This window comes from Ranitomeya imitator, chromosome 5 (assembly GCF_032444005.1).
Source record: "Ranitomeya imitator isolate aRanImi1 chromosome 5, aRanImi1.pri, whole genome shotgun sequence".
NCBI lineage: Eukaryota > Metazoa > Chordata > Amphibia > Anura > Dendrobatidae > Ranitomeya > Ranitomeya imitator.
Genome location: NC_091286.1, coordinates 379,378,689 through 379,400,504, shown reverse-complemented (window position 1 = coordinate 379,400,504; position 21,816 = coordinate 379,378,689). Strand labels below are relative to the sequence as shown.

Genomic DNA, 21,816 nt, shown 5'->3' with positions numbered 1-21,816 from the left:
CATTATAGGCAGCTTTGGGGTTTCTACATATAAGTATTCAGCTTGTTTCTTACTTAGGACTGCTAAGAATGCACCCTCTTCAATTAATTTTTTTATTTCAACATTGTATTCTTTAGTCGGATTCTTTTTTAATTTGTTATAGGTAGCATTATCAGATAATAATTCGTGCATTTTATCCTTATACTCCTTTTCATTTAGAATAACTATTAGACCCCCCTTATCACTTTTTTTAATGATAATATTTTTGAAGGATTTTAGTTCATTAAGTGCTTTCCGCTGCCTATAAGAAAGATTTCTCTGCGTTCTATTGTTACTATTCAGGCTATATTCTAATTTTTTGAGGTCCTTTTCGACTAGTTCTTGAAATTTATCCATACATTCCACTCTAGTCTGTATAGGGTAGAAGTATGGGTTTTTAGTCTTAAAGTTCTTAGATGCGTTTGTGGATCCTTCCATTGATTCATCCTGATTTTCTTTGGATAATTTCATTAAACAGTTCAAAGTAACTTATTCCTTAAAGGTGAGGATCTCAAACTCATTAGTCTCTATATCATGATCTTGGTTCGCAACTGTTATTTCATCCGCAGAGAAATGTTTCTTTAAAGTCAGATTTCTTACAAATTTATTAATGTCTAAAATCGTCATAAACAAATTGAAGTCGGCATCTGGTACAAAGTTTAGTCCTAGAGCCAATACATCTAGTTGATCTTGTGTCAGTATTTGGGTGGATAAGTTGACCACATTACTCTTTTTTATTGTTTGTATTTCTTTTTGTTGCGGGTCATTATTCCTGGTGGATTTCTTATGTTTTCTCCCGGCTCTTCTCTTCAGTTTTTTGACATTTTACCAGACTTCCTTCTGTTTTCCAATGTAAAATTCGGTATAGACGTATCTGACATACTGGCATTTGTATCAGATGAATCGAGTTCCGTAGATGAAAAATTGACCTGAGGTCTGGTGTTTGATTTGTAGCGATTTGTAAACTTTGTACCAGATGCCGACTTCAATTTGTTTATGACGATTTTAGACATTAATAAATTTGTAAGAAATCTGACTTTAAAGAAACATTTCTCTGCGGATGAAATAACAGTTGCGAACCAAGATCATGATATAGAGACTAATGAGTTTGAAAACCTCACCTTTAAGGAACAAGTTACTTTGAACTGTTTAATGAAATTATCCAAAGAAAATCAGGATGAATCAATGGAAGGATCCACAAACGCATCTAAGAACTTTAAGACTAAAAACCCATACTTCTACCCTATACAGACTAGAGTGGAATGTATAGATAAGCTTCAAGAACTAGTCGAAAAGGACCTCAAAAAATTAGAATATAGCCTGAATAGTAACAATAGAACGCAGAGAAATCTTTCTTATAGGCAGCGGAAAGCACTTAATGAACTAAAATCCTTCAAAAATATTATCATTAAAAAAAGTGATAAGGGGGGTCTAATAGTTATTCTAAATGAAAAGGATTATAAGGATAAAATGCACGAATTATTATCTGATAATGCTACCTATAACAAATTAAAAAAGAATCCGACTAAAGAATACAATGTTGAAATAAAAAAATTAATTGAAGAGGGTGCATTCTTAGCAGTCCTAAGTAAGAAACAAGCTGAATACTTATATGTAGAAACCCCAAAGCTGCCTATAATGTATGGCCTCCCTAAGGTGCATAAAAGCCCAGGTATACCAGCCATGCGACCGATAATTTCGGGCATAGGCTCCATGTCGGAGCATCTTTGTGAATGGGTTGACTCATTGCTACAACCTTTGGTGAAAAAAATGCCAGGATATGTGAGACTCCAGAGAAATTTTGAAAACCTTTAAAAATCGTAAATGGGAGGCTAATTACACCTGGCTCAGCTGTGATGTAGTCTCGCTATACACAAGCATGCCCCATAATATAGCCATGAAAGCGCTGGAGTTCCATCTTAAAGATTTTGGTCAATACTCTCAAAATCTGATAGATTATCTTCTGAGAGTAACGTATTTTCTTATGGAACACAATATTTTCTCATTTGATGGTGAAGTATATATCCAGAAGTCGGGAGTCCCAATGGGGGCAAAATATTCACCATCTTTGGCTAATCTGACAATGGCTCATTGGGAACAAGAATTTATTTATGCTGTTGAGAACCCTTATGTTGACCACATCTCCTGGTATGGCAGATACATCGATGACACCCTCATTATTTGGGGGGGTGATGTGTCTGCCATACCAGGATTTGTGGAATACATTAACTCTAACAATTTTGGGATAAAATTTACCTATGTTCAGGATAATAAATCCATTTCTTTCTTAGATCTGGAGCTGAGTGGTACTGTTGGCAAAGTTATCACCAGTCGAACTCATATAAAACCAATTAGTGGCAACACAATTTTGCATGCGAACAGTAGTCACCCATCCCATACTATAAAATCCATACCAGTGGGGGAGTTCATCAGGTTGAAACGAAATTGCAGCAATAAAGAGGATCAATCAAAAGAGTTCCAGGAACTAAAAACCAAGCTAAAGGCTAGAAATTATCCGAATTGGACTTTGAACAGGGCTATAAATGTAGTGGAGAAAAAACAAAGGGAGGACCTTTTAGTCCCCCCTAAGAATAAAAAATGTGCAATTGATAATAAAGGTAAAAACAAAAAACATGCAAACAATCTACATGTATGTTTACAATTTTCCCCACAGTTCAATTCGATTAGAAATATTATTAATAATAGATTGCCCATACTATATGAAGATGAAGAATTAGCACACTTACTACAGGATGGTGTAAATATAGTTGCTAGAAGGGCACAAACTATTGGCGATATTATCAGAGGCGTAGCTAGAGCTTTTGCCGCCCGGGGCTGTTCCCGAGTTTGGCGCCCCCCCCCCCCCCCCGGCTCAATACACACAAAGGTTACCAAAAACGGTTTTCCTGTTTTGTAGAACTTAAACTGGGCCTAATGGTGTCACCCCCACATGCCACACCTGTGACTTAATACCACCACACCATGACCAGGCCACATAGTGACCGAATAATACTACATACAAGGGACAAATACCACAACACCATTTCCAGACCACATATTACCACCACATAGTGACTGAATACTACAATACTGATCAGTAATAAAAAAAAAACCACAATACTATCACCATAAGTGCCAGTATTCACAGGAGATCTGTACTTAGTATGCAGTATCTGTGTAGAGGTAATACAGAGATCACTGGTGACATTATACACAGGACCTCTATATAGTATACAGTGTATAGTGTCAGTGTATAGGTAACACTGACTCACCAGTGACGTCTCTAGGTGAATCTTTCATCCAGCACAGACCGCCATCATTCCTTCCAGCCAGGACTCGTTTCTGCAGGAAATAACACAGTTATCTCGAGCTCCGCTTCCAGAACACATTACTTAATTTTTCACAACTTCTACATTACATCACATGAAGAAAAAAAGGTGATATAGTGTCACTCTGCACAGTAACAGGACCGCCCCCCCATTTAAAACAGTATACTCATAAAATAAATACATCACTGCAGTAATAATATCCCTTAATTAGCCCCTATGGTAATAATATTCCCCACCCTGGCCCCGTTTCTCATTCCTGGCTCCAGCCATATGTTCTCGCATCCTGCCCTCATGAGTATCCATTCTACCCCATATGATCTCCACATCCTGCCCCACCAGCCTCCATCGTATCCGTCCTGCCCCATGATCCAATCCTGCCCCGTGTCTCCAATCATGCCCCGTATCTACATTCTGCCCATGCCTCAAGTCCTGCCCCCAGTGTGTCCAGCATATTACCCCCATGTTGTCCAGCAATCTGCCCCAGTGTGTCCAGCATATTACCCCCATGTTGTCCAGCAATCTGCCCCAGTGTGTCCAGCATATTACCCCCAGTGTGTCCAGCAATCTGCCCCAGTATGTCCAGCACTGCCCCCAGTGTGTCCAGCAATCTGCCCCAGTGTCCAGCCTTTCCCCAGTGTGTCCAGCAGTCTGCCCCAGTGTGTCCAGCATATTACCCCCAGTGTCCAGCATTGCCCCAGTGTGTCCAGCATATTACCCCCAGTGTGTCCAGCAATCTGCCCCAGTGTCCAGCATTGCCCCAGTGTGTCCAGAAGTCTGCCCCAGGGTCTCCAGCATTGCCTCAATGTGTCCAGAAATCTGCCCCAGGGTCTCCAGTATTGCCCCAGTGTGTCCAGCAATCTGCCCCATGGTCTCCTGTATTGCCCCAGTGTGTCCAGCATTCTGCCCCATGGTCTCCAGTATTGCCCCGGTGTATCCAGCAATCTGCCCCATGGTCTCCTGTATTGCCCCAGTGTGTCCAGCATTCTGCCCCATGGTCTCCAGTATTGCCCTGGTGTGTCCAGCAATCTGCCCCATGGTCTCCAGTATTGCCCCAGTATGTCCAGAAGTCTGCCCAGGGTCTCCAGCATTGCCTCAATGTGTCCTGAAATCTGCCCCATGGTCTCCAGTATTCAGTGTGTCCAGCAATCTGCCCCATAGTCTCCTGTATTGCCCCAGTGTGTCCAGCATTCTGCCCCATGGTCTCCAGTATTTCCCCAGTGTGTCCAGCATTCTGCCCCATGGTCTCCAGTATTGCCCCAGTGTGTCCAGCAATCTGCCCCATGGTCTCCAGTATTGCCCCAGTGTGTCCAGCATTCTGCCACATGGTCTCCTGTATTGCCCCAGTGTGTCCAGCATTCTGCCCCATGGTCTCCAGTATTGCCCCAGTGTGTCCAGCAATCTGCCCCATGGTCTCCTGTATTGCCCCAGTGTGTCCAGCAATCTGCCCCATGGTCTCCTGTATTGCCCCAGTGTGTCCAGCATTCTGCCACATGGTCTCCTGTATTGCCCCAGTGTGTCCAGCAATCTGCCCCATGGTCTCCTGTATTGCCCCAGTGTGTCCAGCATTCTGCCACATGGTCTCCTGTATTGCCCCAGTGTGTCCAGCATTCTGCCCCATGGTCTCCAGTATTGCCCCAGTGTGTCCAGCAATCTGCCCCATGGTCTCCTGTATTGCCCCAGTGTGTCCAGCAATCTGCCCCATGGTCTCCTGTATTGCCCCAGTGTGTCCAGCATTCTGCCACATGGTCTCCTGTATTGCCCCAGTGTGTCCAGCAATCTGCCCCATAGTCTCCCGTATTGCCCCAGTGTGTCCAGCAATCTGCCCCATGGTCTCATGTATTGCCCCAGTGTGTCCAGCAATCTGCCCCATGGTCTCATGTATTGCCCCAGTGTGTCCAGCAATCTGCCCCATGGTCTCATGTATTGCCCCAGTGTGTCCAGCAATCTGCCCCATGGTCTCCAGTATTGCCCCAGTGTGTCCAGCATTGCCCCAGCCCCAGACAGTCAGACATAAAGAAAAAAAAAAAAAAGTAAAATCCTCACCTCTCCCGTTCCTAGCGCAGGTCCGGTGCAGTCAGCGTCTCTCCGGCTCTGCGACGCTCAGGACAGAGAGGCAGAGCGGCGCGCACAGTAGTGACGTCATCGCGCCCTCTGCTCTGAGACGTCGCAGAGTCAGAGGACGCTGCAGCTGCCGGCGCCGCAGGAACCAGGAGAGGTGAGTACAGAGCGGGGGGCGGGGTCCGGTGGTGGGGGGAGCTGGCCCTGGTCGTGGCGGCGGACGGCGCCGCCCGAAGATTTAAAGAGGCGTCTTTTTTTTTTTTTTTTTTTCCTCTCCTGCAGCGCTGGCCGCCCCCCGCATTGTGCCGCCCGGGGCGGACCGCCCCCCCCGCACCCCCCTTCCTACGCCACTGGATATTATTGCCCCAAGTTCATTTCATTCTAAAACTAAATCTAAATCTATTACCTGGTTAGACTGCAAGGGCTTATTTAAATGCGGCACCGCAGCCTGTAGTACTTGTACCCATGCGCAGCTGGGAAACAAATTTTGGAACTCTGATAAATCTAAAAGCTATAACATTAATAGCTTTATAAATTGCCATACAAAAAATGTAGTCTATGAAATAGAGTGCATTACCTGTCAGAAATCCTATGTGGGCTGCACATCGCGCAAACTAAAAACTCGCATTACAGAGCATTTGAGAGATGTTAATACATGCAATGTGACAAATAGAAATTTATCAATGGCTGCAAAACATTTCCGTACGGTGCACAATGGAAATACCTCATCCTTTAAGGTGCATGGCATAGAAAAAGTGTATAAACCGAATCGAGGAGGAGACACAAATAGACGTCTCCTTACGAGAGAGGCGTTTTGGATTTTTAATCTCAATACTCGATTTCCATCGGGGTTAAATAAAAGAAACGAATTGTTATACTATTACTGCTAATTATGTAGTGTTTTTGTTTTAAAATGTATATTATACTCACATATATGTCTGAAGGACCTTTCACTGCAAATCACGTGATGTGGAGAGGGTGGAACCTCTCGCTTTGGAATACTATATATGTGTAGCTTTTACTTGCAATGTAACACGGGCATGAGTAAGACCGATCCAGGTCGAAACGCGTAGCCTCATTCATTACTAACACCTGTTTGGTCCATTGCATGTAAGGATTGTCAATTTTAACCATTTGGATTATTAAAGTTTTCAAGTTTTTATTGGAGCTGAAGTATCTACCTTTTGTTGGATTTATGACTCCTGATTACCAACCAGTGTAAATGGGCCCTTTGGTCTCATGCACCCAGTGTGACTCCTGATTACCGGCCAGTGTAAATGGGTCCTTTGGTCTCATGCACCCAGTATGACTCCTGATTACAGGCCAGTGTACATGGGCCCTTTGGTTTCATGCACCCAGTTTTACTCCTGATTACCGGACAGTGTAAATGGGCCCTTTGGTTTCATGCACCCGGTATGACTCCTGATTACCTTCCAGTGTAAATGGGCCCTTTGGTCTCATGCACCCAGTATGACTCCTGATTACAGGCCAGTGTACATGGGCCCTTTGGTTTCATGCACCCAGTTTTACTTCTGATTACCGGTAAGTGTAAATGGGTCCTTTGGTTTCATGCACCCAGTATGACTCCTGATTACCGGCCAGTGTAAATGGGCCCTTTGGTCTCATGAACCCAGTATGACTCCTGATTACAGGCCAGTGTAAATGGGCCCTTTGGTCTCATGAACCCAGTATGACTCCTGATTACAGGCCAGTGTAAATGGGCCCTTTGGTCTCATGAACCCAGTATGACTCCTGATTACCGGCCAGTGTAAATGGGTCCTTTGGTTTCATGAACTCAGTATGACTCCTGATTACCGGCCAGTGTAAATGGGCCCTTTGGTTTCATGCACCCAGTTTTACTCCTGATTACCGGACAGTGTAAATGGGCCCTTTGGTTTCATGCACCCGGTATGACTCCTGATTACCTTCCAGTGTAAATGGGCCCTTTGGTCTCATGCACCCAGTATGACTCCTGATTACAGGCCAGTGTACATGGGCCCTTTGGTTTCATGCACCCAGTTTTACTTCTGATTACCGGTAAGTGTAAATGGGTCCTTTGGTTTCATGCACCCAGTATGACTCCTGATTACCGGCCAGTGTAAATGCGCCCTTTGGTTTCATGCACCCGGTATGACTCCTGATTACCGGCCAGTGTAAATGGGCCCTTTGGTTTCATGAACCCAGTATGACTCCTGATTACAGGCCAGTGTAAATGGGCCCTTTGGTTTCATGCACCCGGTATGACTCCTGATTACCGGCCAGTGTAAATGGGCCCTTTGGTCTCATGAACCCAGTATGACTCCTGATTACCGGCCAGTGTAAATGGGCCCTTTGGTCTCATGAACCCAGTATGACTCCTGATTACCGGCCAGTGTAAATGGGCCCTTTGGTCTCATGAACCCAGTATGACTCCTGATTACAGGCCTGTGTAAAGGTACCCTTACACTAAACGACTTACCAACGATCACGACCAGCGATATGATCTGGCCGTGATCGTTGGTAAGTCGTTGTGTGGTCGCTGGGGAGCTGTCACACAGACAGCTCTCTCCAGCGACCAATGATCAGGGGAAAGACTTCGGCATCGTTGAAACTGTCTTCAACGATGCCGAAGTCCCCGGGTAACCTGGGTAAATATCGGGTTACTAAGCGCGGCCCTGCGCTTAGTAACCCGATATTTACCCTGGTTACCAGTGAACACATCGCTGGATCGGCGTCACACACGCCGATCCAGCGATGACAGCGGGTGATCAGCGACCAAAAAAAGGTCCTGATCACTCCCAGCGACCAACGATCTCCCAGCAGGGCCCTGATCGTTGGTCGCTGTCACACATAACGAGATCGTTAGCGGGATTGTTGCTACGTCACAAAAAGCGTGACGTTGCAACGATATCGTTAACGAAATCGTTATGTGTGAAGGGACCTTTAATGGGCCCTTTGGTCTCATGAACCCAGTAAGACTCATGGTTACCGGCCTGTGTAAATGGGCCCTTTGGTTTCATGCACCCAGTATGATTCCCGATTATTGGTCATTTTAAAGGGGTTGTCCGATTTAAACTGATAAGTCTACCGTCCATGGATACTATGAGCTGTGGGTTTTGGATCTGTAAAATCTTGCCTTTGATTGCCTTTGTAAGCACGAAGAGTAAGCAATATTGAGGACCTAAATTTGTCATGGTCTAAAATAAAAAGCCATCAGTGAGTTTCCTCCGGAGTTGACCTCTTCTGTCAACCTGTTTCTTAGTAAGGGTATGTGCCCACGCTGTGGATTTTTCCGCAGCGGATTTGGAAAATCCGCAGTGCAAAACCACTGCGGATTTTCTTGCGGTTTCTTCTGCGGTGTTTCACCAGCACTTTCCTATTGGTGCTGGTTGAAAACCGCCACGGAATCCGCACAAACAGTTGACATGCTGCGGAAAATAATAATCCGCAGCGTTTCTGCGCGGCATTTTCCGCAGCATGTGCACAGCGTTTTTTTTCCCCTTAGGTTTACATGGTACTGTAAACTTTGGGAAAACTGCTGCGGATCCGCAGCGGTCAAATCCGCTGCGGACCCGCAGCAAAATCCGCAGCGTGTGCACACAGCCTAAGGGATCCTTTCCACTTGCGAGAAACACGTCCGAGTCTCGCATGTGAAAATCAAGCTGTGGCGCCGGCACTCCAGAACGGTGCATGCGGCCGCATAGCAACACATGGAGCCGCACGCTCCGCTCCCAAGTGCCGGCGCCAGAGCTTGGTTTTCACATGCAAGACTCGGACATGTTTCTCGCAAGTGGAAAGGAGCCTTATTGGTATTTCTGAGTGTCATTTGACCATAGCAGTTGGCTTATGGGGTCGCCTAGCTTATCCAAATTCCTAAATGACAACTAGTCATGTGCTGAAATGCTCTTTCAAAAGAGCTTGTAAATGCTGCTCTGAAGCTGGCCAGATCTTTGGACCTGGAGAATTTCAGTCCATTTGCGTTTCTCTGGTTCTTCAGAGCCAGAGCTGCCACTGCTTGCGGTGCGGGAGAGCACACAGTTTGGGCTAGCAGCGCAATCATAACACAGCCCCAACTGTCAATTAGGGCTTGCTCACACGAGCGTATAACATGGCCGAGTGCTATGTGATGTTTTATCGGTTAGCACTTGGACCAGTGTTATTCTTTGGGACAGTGCAGATCTACTGATTCAGCATAAGCCAATCGCGGAATGCTTTGAGTGCATCCAATAATGGCTGCGATGACATGAGAGTATTTTCTCTCATCCGAGAGAATCGGGCCGATTATGCTAACCACACTTTGATCAGAATGTGATTATATGTGCTCTAATTCTCTCAGATGAGGAGATCGAAAAAAATCCCATTTTTTTCAGTCAGTGAAAATAAGACTGCACTCACATGTCATCCGAATGCAGTCTGATAATTTCCACAGACTCATTGACTTACACGGCCGAGTGCATTACAAATATCTGATGCAAATTGTGCATATTGTGACTTTTTCCTCAGACAGACCCCTATATACATGCATTTATCCCAATGTAGCCTGGTTGTTTTGCCTTTTAGTCATTAAGCAGATAATTGTTTCCTTGTTTAGCTTCTTGAATGGCTGTCTGTAGAAAAATACTTTCTTGTTTTGCTGAATTCTTTCTGTTGTGATCTCACACACTGTATAATGTAGCCCAGCATTGCCGAGGGTCCGCTCCCAGAAGGAGGCCTCGGGATATGTGCTTTGCACCTGTTAATTACTAAATGTACAGTATGTCCTATTTTGGACTTGGGGATCCAAAAATAATCACAAAATGTCAAACCCAATCTGTTTTTCACAGATAGACTATAATATGTGCATGATCTATGGCATGTTAAAGGGAACCTGTCAGCAGGATTGTGCTCAGTAACCTCCACACAGTGTCAGATCGGAACCGCTATACTGATTACAATGATACCTGGTGATGAAATCCGTCTTGTGGTTGTTATTTAATCTTTAGTTTCAGTTGTGAGTTAATGATATGCTCATGCTCTGGGGCGGCCTGTGAGGGGGTCTTCATGTGGTGCTCTGCTTACTTATGCATCTGTATGGCTTCTGACGGGTCACTGATCCCTCACTGACCTGCCCCCTTTTTTAAATAATATTATATATCTTAAAAAAAGCCCCTTCTGCAGGCAGGCGCCGGCGATCTGATAGCTGCTACTGTGCGGGCGGTGCCATCTTGCTAGAGAAAAAAAGTAAAATAATCCTTAGTGCCGACACCGTGAACCCTGGGAACACAAGTGACGACACCGCTGGAACAGTGTGGCACAGGAGGGGGTATAAGGCTATGTAGGAAATGTGGTGCAGAATTTTTTGCACTAAATCTGCATCTCCTGGCAGAATCCGCAAGTGCATTTTTTTATGCATTTTTAGTGCGTTTTTTTGTGTGGTTTTTTTGCGGAATTGATACGGATTTTGTGCAGTTTTTACCACTGCAGATTTCTATTATGGAGGGGTGCACAAACGCTGCAGAAACGCACAAAAGTGACATGCACTTCTTTGAAATCTGCAGCGTTTCTGCGTGTATTTTTCTGCACCATGTGCACAGCTTTTTTTTCTTCACATTGATTTACATTGTACTGTAAGGCTATGTGCACACGTTGCAGATTCTCTGCGGATCCGCAGCGTTTTTTGCGGTGCAGAAACGCTGCAGATCCGCAATTGATTTACAGTACAATGTAAATCAATGAAAAAAAAAAATGCTGTGCACACTTTGCGGAAAATCCGCTGCAGAAACGCTGCGGTTTAAAAGAAGTAGCATGTCACTTGTCTTTTGCGAATCTGCAGCGTTTTTGTACCCATTCCATTATAGAAAACCACAGGGTTAAAAAACGCACAAAAAACGCTGCGGATCCGCACAAAATCCGCAGCTGCGTTTTCTGCCAGGAGAGGCAGAATCCGCACCAGAAATTCCTAAGGCTAATCCACAATGTGTGCACATAGCCTAAATCACAGTGCAGTTCTGCAGCGTTTCTGCTGCAGAAAAATCTGCTGCAGAACTGCACTAATTCTGCACTAAATCTGCATCGTGTGCACATACCCTAAGGGTATGTGCACACGTTGCGGATTTGGCCCTGCGGATCCGCAGCAGTTTTCCATGCGTTGTACAGTACCATGTAAACCTATGGAAAACCAAATCCGCAGTGCACATGCTGTGGAAAATACCGCGCAGAAACGCATCGGTTTATTTTCCGCAGCATGTCAATTCTTTGTGCGGATTCCGCAGCGTTTTACACCTGCTCCATAATTGGATTCCTCAGGTGTAAAAACGCAGGGGAAATCCGCACTAAATACACGGTAAATCCACAGGTAATCCGCAGGTAAAACGCAGGGTGTCTTACCTGCGGATTTTACAGAATTCGCGTGGAAAAGTCCGCAATGGAATCCGCAACGTGTGCACATAGCCTTATTTTAAGGGGGCTAAACATGGGGAATGAATAGGGGTTGTCTTAGTAGTGGGCAACCCCTTTAGGGAACCTGTCACCTTGGAAAACTCTCTTTACCTGCAAATATAGGATTAAGCTGAAGGTCAGTAGTGCTTTGATGCTGCCCAGAGGACTTATTGAAACCAGGAGAAAATGTATTTTTCTCCTCCCAGGAACCACCAGCTTTCAGTTATAGAGGTGTGTCTGGAGCCGTAACAGTCACCACTCACAGCCTCGCACCCTGTACTGTGAGTGGTGGCTGTAAGGCTACGGTCACACTATCAGTATGTGGTCAGGATTTTACCTCAGTATTTGTAAGCCAAAACCAGGAGTGGAACAATCAGAGGGGAAAGCTATAATAGAAACACGTCACCAAGTCTGTATTTTTGACCCACTCCTGGTTTTGGCTAACAAATACTGATGTGAAATTCTGACCAAATACTGCTAGTGTGACTGTAGCCTAAGTATGCCCCGACACTTTTCTTGCCAGCTGACCCTCTACAGATGCGCCACAGATTTGTCTGTCAATTAAAGTGCATGTAAATCAAAATATTCTAAGGTGACAAGTTTCCTTAATAACCCCCACAAAAAACACTGCTACACTGATGGTAAAAACTGACACACTGGCCAAAAATGGATGAATATTGATCCGTCACACTGCTGAAATCCAGACTATTGGAACGTCTGAATAAGGCCAAACATGCGCATTTGTCTTGGCTCCTTGTGACCGGACCCTGAGGATATATTCACACATTGAAAGCAGTTTATTGCAGGGATGTTAGTAATTGTGATAATAAACTGTGATTTGACCACCATGTAGGCGGTCACATGTGGTAATGTGAGATCCTGGCCTGCAGATCATGACTAGCTTTGCCATCACTTTCTGTATCTGGAGGACAAGTGAGTCTGTCCAGCAGATATTATTAGAACAGTGATGAAACCAGAGGGAGCCGTCAGCCGGAGCCATTATTCTGGCTTCCCTGTCTTGATAGTTCTTCTCCATGGTGCTCGCCTCCCCAGCAGTGACTCACGAGCAGAGGTTACTTAGATGTTCTTCAGGGCAGCCACACCATGGAATTTGAGTGTAATTGTGAAGAGGGCTCAAATTCACATAGCTCAGCAATAACATCACTAAAGGGCTTTGTTCTTGTTAATCTGAAAAGGAAGTGATCACATCTAATGCGTTCACCACGTGTGGAGTCGTCTTCATTATGTATGGGAATCTCTGTGGCGTCCTGAATTATTTGTGAGTTGTACAAAACTGGACTTATACCACTCATGAGCAGTAGAAGTAAGGATGGAACAGGCCCGCACCGCTCCCATGATATATGTATATACTTCACACAGCTATTTTTCTCTTGTAGAGACTGAAGTGGGTGCTACGAGGAATAACAGATACAGGATTGTTGACGTACAGGAATTTAGTCCAGGGTTTTTCTGAGTTATCCTACAGTTCAAAAGAAGATGCGCCAAAGACATACATGAGTGTGGGCAGGCTTATGTGATGGTTAGGCAGAAAGTAACATGGCTCGCCCACCTATAGAACAGGTGAGGACAGAAGATTTTCCTACGCAGCATTGTCTGGGGCTGGCGTGCTTAGGATCTGCTCATTCGTTTGGAATTAAAGTATTTCACCAATTATGTGTTATTTGTGTCAGACTTAGGATACTGACGCCTTTGACATGGAAAAAATAGTTTTTACATGTATGAGTAGTTAGTTAATAAAACTGCAATAAGTGAGACGGGTTTTCCAAAATAAGAAAACCCCTTTAATTTCCTTAATTTATTTTCAGACCCCCCCCCTCTCATATGCAGTTTGCAACCTGATCCAAGTTTCAGATTTGTCTTTTGTGGGAGTGTCTCATTTTGGCTACTTTCACACATCAGGTTTTTTAATTCCGGCTGATTACAGCTCTTTTGTGAAAAACCGGAACCGGCGAAAATAAAAACCGGAACAGTTTTTTCCCCATTGACTTGTATTAGCGCCGGATTGCGACGCATGTCCCAGCGTTCCTTCCGTTTTTTTCCGGATCAGGCGAAAATTTAGATTCCGGCGTCTGGAAAAAACATCTACTGTAACGTTTTTTGTCTGCGGCGAAAAAGCCGGAAGGGCCTGATCCGGCTCTTCCGGCTTTTCGCTACAATGCATGTCTATGGACGCCGGAATGCACCGGATCTGGAAAAAAGCAGATCCGGCGGCCTGATCCGTTTTTTTTAATCTGAGCATGCTCAGAACCTATAGGCCTGCCCCCAGGACACATATATAAAACAATGCCATTGAGGCCCTCATTTCCAGCCATACTGCAAGAGAGCCAACACCCTGCCACACCCTGCCTTCCAGCAAGAGCCTGCCTGCCAGCAAGAGCCTGCCTGCCTGCCTGCCAGCAAGAGCCTGCCTGCCTGCCAGCAAGAGCCTGCCTGCCTTCCAGCAAGAGCCTAGCCTGCCTTCCAGCAAGAGCCTAGCCTGCCTTCCAGCAAGAGCCTAGCCTGCCTTCCAGCTAGAGCCTAGCCTGCCTTCCAGCTAGAGCCTGCCTGCCAGCTAGAGCCTGCCTGCCTTCCAGCAAGAGCCTAGCCTGCCTTCCAGCTAGAGCCTAGCCTGCCTTCCAGCTAGAGCCTGCCTGCCAGCTAGAGCCTGCCTGCCTTCCAGCAAGAGCCTAGCCTGCCTTCCAGCTAGAGCCTAGCCTGCCTTCCAGCTAGAGCCTGCCTGCCAGCTAGAGCCTGCCTGCCTTCCAGCAAGAGCCTAGCCTGCCTGCCATCAGCCATGTCTTCTTCTGGGAGCCCTCCCTCTCGTCGGCAGCGCACTGAGGTAAATATATATATGTTTTTTATATAATTTCTCGCTCTCGCGCTCTCTCGCTCTGTCTAGCTTTCTCTTCCTGTCTAGCTCTCTCTCTGTGTGTATGTGTGTGTGTGTGTGTGTGTGTGTGTGTGTGTGTGTGTGTGTGTGTGTATGTCCGGGATTGGCATCTGCACCGTCGCAGCTACTGCCACAAAATTTTGCACAGTCACACGTCTGGACCCTGAGAGCGTCATAGGCTATGTTGTGAGGTGAAATTTTAACTCCGCGCTTTCCAATTCACCAAACAATTTTGCCCCTATCTACATAATGGGGAAAAGTGAAAGGAAAAGTGTAGGAGGCAAATTGACAGCTGCAAGATGTGAACAAGGGGGACTTAAAGAATGAGAGCGATGGCGCCAAAGAGTATATACCGTACAGTTGCTAAGGTGGGGCCCCGACATGAGATACTCACCACACATGGGGATATGAACACACACACAAAATGCGCCACACACTACCATGTGCTTGAACACATATACCACCCTCAGCACACATTTCACCACACATACACCAACCTCGCCACATAAAAGTCGAAACACAAAAGTCGCCGCTCAAAATTTACCACCCGCAAAACTCGCCACATGCAAAAACTAGGCTCACGCAAAACGCGCCACAAGTGCAAAACTCACCTCATGGAAAACTCGCCACACGCAAAACTTGCACACGCGGAAAAATTGCCACATGCACAAAATTTGCAACACATGCAAAAGTTGCCTCACACAAAACTTGCACATACTCAAAAGGCACCAGACATAAAACTCACCACGCGCAAAACTCGCCATGCGCAAAACTTGCTGCACACAACTTGCTACCCTAACCTGTCACATGCAACTCAACACACAAAAAGTTGCTACACGCATGTTGCCACACAAAACTCAACACACACAACTTGACAAACGAAACTCGCCCTAAAACACACACAAGTCTGGTATTAGCCTTCAAAAATAAAATTCTGATTAATAAGCAGACAAACTACAAGAGCAACAAATGTACCATATAGGAAATACGGCAGCTGTCAGTCACATGACCTGTCTATTATGTGTATGTGTGAGCTAATATATACTGCCAGGGGGAGGGCTTCCTGTTGGCTAGGGATTTATCAGGCTGCCAATTTATCTTACAAATACTGAGGTAAAAATACTGAGCAAATAACGTGTTAACGAGGTCTAATACAGGAGATCACACAAGTATATACTATATACAGGGGAGATGACACACAGATATATACTATATACAGGAGAGATGACACACAGGTATATACTATATAGAGGAGGAGATGACATACAGGTACATACTATATACAGGAGGAGATGACATACAGGTATATACTATATACAGGAGGAGATGACACACAGGTATATACTATATACAGGAGCAGATTACCTACAGGTATATACTATATACAGGAGGAGATGACATACAGGTATATGCTATATATAGAAGATGACATACAGGTATATACTATATACAGGAGGAGATGACACACAGATATATACTATATACAGGGGATATGACACAGGTATATACTATATACAGGAGGAGATGACATACAGGTATATACTATATATAGGAGGAGATGACATACAGGTATATACTATATATAGGAGGAGATGACATACAGGTATATACTATATACAGGAGAGATGACACACAGCAGGTATATACTATATACAGGGGAGATGACATACAGGTATATACTATATACAGGAGATGACATACAGGTGTATACTATATATAAGGGAGATGACAAACATGTATATACTGAGGTGAAAATGAGAGGTGTGAGGTGAAAATGAAAAGGTGTGAGTGCAAAATGAGAGGAGTGAGGGAAAATAGTGTAGTGATCTTAAAATGACAGATGTGAGGTCGAAATGACAAGTGTTAGGCGGGAATGAGAGGTGTGAGGGAGAAAATGAGAGATGTGAGGGGGAAAATTAAAGATGTGATTGGGAAAATGAGAGGCGTAATGGGAAAATAAGAGAAGTGACGTGCTATAACTAACCACGGATATTTACTATGCCCAGGCAACGCCGGGCTCTTCAGCTAGTATATGTATGTGTATATATACATGTATATGTGTATATATATATATATATATATATATATATATGTATGTGTGTATATATATATATATATATATATATGTGTGTGTGTGTGTATATATATAAAATATATATATATATATATATATATATATATATATATATATATATATATATATATATATATATATATATGTGTATATATATTTCACCATCTTTCATTTTTGTAGGAAGCTGCTGCTGCAGAAGAGATGCTTCCAGAAGAAGACCGAAGGGGTGGAGAAAGACCTGGAGCGGGATCACAATTGGTATGTTTTTTATGCATTGCGGAACCACAAACCACACACACTACACCCAACACATAAAAACAAAAGATCCTTACAGAAAGAACAATGCACACAACAGATAGAAACAGATCATTGGACACATTGCACAACATGAACAGAATGATCATTATAGATATCAAAATGTACACAACACATAAAAAGGCTAACTACAAGCACATCATTTTTATGTTATTTTTCTTTTAGAGTTCGGATTCTAGTGCTCCATCAAGAGGTCCTCCGAGTGGCTCCCAGGGTCTTCGGCGTGAGAGTCGTGGCGGCCGTCATCGTGTAAGCAGCTTTTTTTTTGGGGGTATTTTCTTTGTTGTTTTGAATCTTATTTTATTTTTTTTGTCCTTTTTTATAACAGGCTTCACAGCGTGCTCCTGATTCGGACGGTGAGGAGGTCGGCCTCAATATTGACCTCCTCATCGATCTGATCCGAGACAGGGAGCCGCTGTGGAAAATGGGTGACCGCCGCCATGCTGATGTCATAGTGACCCGTCGACTCTGGGAGCAAGTATGCCAACAGCTAGTAGAGAACTGGGTGGACCTCGATGTTTGGGCCCAGAATCAAGAACGTAAGTATACACAATTCAGTTATGTTGATGTATTGTATCTTAACCAATTTGTGTTTCTCTTTTCTTTTTTTTACAGGTGAGAGGATTGTGAAGCGGTGGCGGTCTATCAGGGATCGCTTTAAGAAGGAGTTCAACAAAGAGATGCGGGCCCCGAGTGGTTCTGGGGGATGCAGGAGCGGATACAAATATGCCCAAGCCCTGTTGTTCCTCAGGTCAACGATGGTGACCCGAAGGTAAATATTACCCACCACATGTAATAACCAATGTTTTACATGTCTAACCCTCTTTTGCTGTTTCAGCAAGGGCCATGCAATATCAGTATATTAATTATGTTTTTTTTCCTCTTTGTTCCACAGCACTGTCGGGAGCACTCGGGAGCCTGCAGCTGAGTTGAACCCTTCTGGGGACGATCCCTCAGGAGTCCGCCATCAAGGGACACTTCGACAGTCCCAACCCTTCTGCACCTTTCCACTCTGCACCTTCCCAGCCTGCCCACCCATCTGATCCCTCAGTCCCATCTACCAGCGCTGGAGCATCCTGGCCGGTTCCAGTGCATGAATCTGCTGGTGAGGATATAGCTTTTCCTGCACCCCACCCCTCTGCTTCTGCCACCTCTAGTACACCTGTGGCTTTCGGGGTGCCAGCAGCAGAGGGGTCAGGTACAGAGCTATGCGTCCGAGCTATGCATCCTTCCAGAACTGTCTCAAAGTTTTGTCCGAGCAAATGGCTGCAGGTTTCAATTTAATAAATAAAAGCATACTTGAGTTGCATACACTTCTGCTAACGATGAGGCAAGTCAGTCACCGAACCACACTTTTTTTCCGGTCGGTACTCGAGCAAATGGAGAAGCTATCTACTGATCAGCAGATGCAAGTAATGGTAGCCTGCCAGTCTACTCTAGCGCTCATTGCCTCCAAAGCCACCGCACTTGCCACCCCTCCTACACCTGCCCCCCCTTCAGCCACTGTCCCTCACTACAGCCACTACCATCCTCCTGACCCGTACCAGCAACCTGCCCGTGCCCCGTCTCACCAACCTCACCATTACCCACATCGTGCCCGTGCCCCATCCCACCATCCAGACCACTACCAGCATCCTGCCCGTGCCCCGTCCCACCATCCAGACAACTACCAGCGTCCCGCCCGTGCCCCTTCCCACCATCCAGACCAGTATGAACATCCCTCCCAATACCAGTGCCCAACCACATCTTCCGGGCCTCCTCTCCCTGCCCACTACCACCAGCCTCCTTCACCTGTCATTTCCCAACCCTCTTCTCCACCCATCACCGCTTTTGCCTCCCAATCCTCCCAAAGCATCAGCTACACCCCTCCATCATACCAAATTCCTAACCTAACTCCCAGTTTCCTGTCCACCCGTTCACTTGCTTTCTCCACCCCTTCACCACTACCTATTGATCCTTGCGCAGGCGTGTACTACAGAGGACACAGCATGAACTTCAACCCAATATTGCGGCCAGCATGCTGCCAGCGGGTAAGGAAAGGGTGAATCAAACACCCGAAAACCCCGTCCATATGACCGCAAACCTGTCCCGCCAAATTCTGGTGACAGGTTCCCTTTAAAGTGTACTACAGGAGTACATACAATAAAAATGGCTTACCGAAGAGTGACCATCAGACGCTCGGCTGGTGAAATAGAGAATCTGCAATACCTATCACTCCTTCGGATGAGATGTTCAATTCGGTCCACCAATGGATCAAAGTTCTCCTCTTTCATCCGCACATATGAGAAAAATTTCTCTGGGTCTCCTCGTAGCTCCATGTGCAGTGTAGAAAACACCCCACATGTCATTCTCTGTGCGGTGATGGGGTGGATCCACAAACGGCGTCGGTGCAGACGCATGATGCGGTGTCTCTCTCGCTCCTTCTCCAGAACAATTGCTTTCAAGCGATTCGCCTCCACAATGAAATCCACGTTGTTCTGCAGAATCTTCGCAATAACGATATCCATCTTTCTCTCCAAACACTTGCTCCTCTCTTACCTGTGACTGATGGGCTGTAGGAAGACTGTATATATAGTTTTGAGGGGGCCAATCAAATTTTGGAGCATCCCAGGGTCATTCTTAAAAACTGGATCCGTCAAAAGCCGGATGGAAAAACGGACGAAACGGATGCCAACCGGATGGGATGGATCTGGTTTTCAGCCGGATCCGGACATCGGATCCGGCAGAAAAACGGATCCATCCCATCCTGTTTTCACAAATTATGCCGGATCCGACACTGCGGCGCAACGTCTGATTCGGCATGGCGCAAAAAAACTGATGTGTGTGCAGCGCCCCAGAGTCCTGGTCGTTGCAGTAATGTCGTTCTTCCACCAGGGGGGAGTGATGTTACGTCTGACGGCACCAAAGGAGTTCACCTTACCAGGTATCACAAAACACACAACACAGTTCACACTCCAGTCCACCAGGGGGAGCAGAAGGTTCTATCTACTAGGCCACTCCTCACATTAGGGTAAAACTGGTGGGTTGGGGAGGAAGTTAGGGAGTTCCTGGCTGGAGACCGACGAGAAAAGGTCTCCAGGTCAAGCTGGCTGGAGTGATTTCCAGTCAGATCCAGACTGCGGTCTGAGGAGGACACAAAGTACACGGAGCTGCGCCTGCAACCCATGCGGCAGCATCCTAAGAAAGGACACAAAAGGAATTGTGTTGTAGGGAGTGAGCCACGAAGTCACAGCAAAAGGAGAACAAAAACCAGAAGGAGTCCTGTCCTAAGAGAGGCTGCCTCCTTCTGGAGCGCGGGCCGGTGGCCGGAACACCGAGGGAGTAATAGACTCTACGCTTTACTTCAGAGACCGGCAGGGCAGTCAATTCCAAGTTGGCTGTCCTAAATACCTAAGCAGACACGGTGGCAATTGTGGAGGAGGGGCGTCTCTAGGGTCCCTATAAAATAGCCTCAGGCCATCACCGTCATACGGGTTTGTCCTATCCATCTGGGGGACAAAGAGAGAGAAAGACATAACATCCACAAAAGTTGTGAGGACCTTACCGAGTTGCTTAGCAGGGGGGTACTACAACGCACGAGCGCTAGAAGGAAGGCTACTGATTTCCACCTGGATAAGGGGACTCTGGAATTGCCATCAGACCGGCCGGATCCTGCCTACCCTGTCATCCGGCACTCTGGATTGTGGATGCTGAAGCCTTCAGTAAAGGTAAAGAGACTGCACCCATTGTGTCCTCGTTATTCGCCGCGCCTTACATCATCCACCATCACCATCTACACTTCTGGGAAGCCCTGGGGAAATACTTCACCTGTGGGAAGGTACACCATCTAGCTGCCATAACATCACCCTAGCGGACCCCTGAGCAGCGTCGGTCACTCTGACCGAATGCCACAGGTGGCGTCACGAACACTACCGTTATCTACGAACTCTGCCTTTTATTGGGCGCCCCTCATAGGGCCACGGTCCGGGTCGGGCCACCGTGACATCCTCGCTGAGGGAACTGAAGGACCCGGTACCGAGTACCCCATTGCCCTTACGTGGGGGCGATCCATGTGAAACTAGCCTTACGGTAATATAGGGTGGATGTGATCTCTGTATCCAGGTTAATTGCTGTGTTTACTAGTTCATGTACCAAAAAACTAAGCTAGAAATAAAATTACCATATATCCTGCTGTAAGCAACAGGTACCAGTGCAACTAAACAACACAGGGTACTTAGTAATCGCTGTTTTGATCAAAAAGTGTAAAAGCCATCCCACCCTCCAGTGCCAAGGTGTACCCAATTAGGATGGTCCTAACTAGTGGTGAGCGGGTATACTCTCCTGTTGCCTGTTTGTTAGGGAAACCCCACATGTATTCAAGCTATCTAGCAGCCGCAAATCATGCAGCTTCGTCTGAAATAAACTAAATCACCGAACACGCCAAAATACTCGGAGACCACCCAAGCATGCTCGGGAAATCTCGAGTAACGAGTATACTCATTCATCACTAGTCCTAACCTTTAGTATTAAAACCTTACCATGAGTAAAAAAAATTACTCCAATGTGACAAACTCCCGTTAAATGTAGATGACAGAGAATGGCCGTTTGTAGGTGTAGTACAATCTGTCTGGGAAACATGATTTGTGAAAACCATCAACAAGTCTCACAGATCTTTATCTGTATTTCCAGTTTAGAATGGAGCATGAAGGTTTTTCTAGGTTTATTCTATAACTGACTATAGTTTTGGCACAGTGCTG

The 21,816-nt window shown here is 45.7% G+C and overlaps 1 protein-coding gene and 1 long non-coding RNA gene across 2 annotated transcripts in view; both read left to right on the top strand.

Moving 5' to 3' along the window:
• BAG2 (BAG cochaperone 2) overlaps window positions 1-21,816 on the top strand; it is a 76,565-nt gene that overhangs the window by 14,094 nt on the left and 40,655 nt on the right. The window lies entirely within an intron of this gene.
• On the top strand, window positions 14,462-17,330 carry LOC138680743 (uncharacterized). Its single transcript, XR_011321756.1, has 3 exons — window positions 14,462-14,640; window positions 16,946-17,023; window positions 17,246-17,330. It is a non-coding gene; the product is annotated as an uncharacterized lncRNA (long non-coding RNA).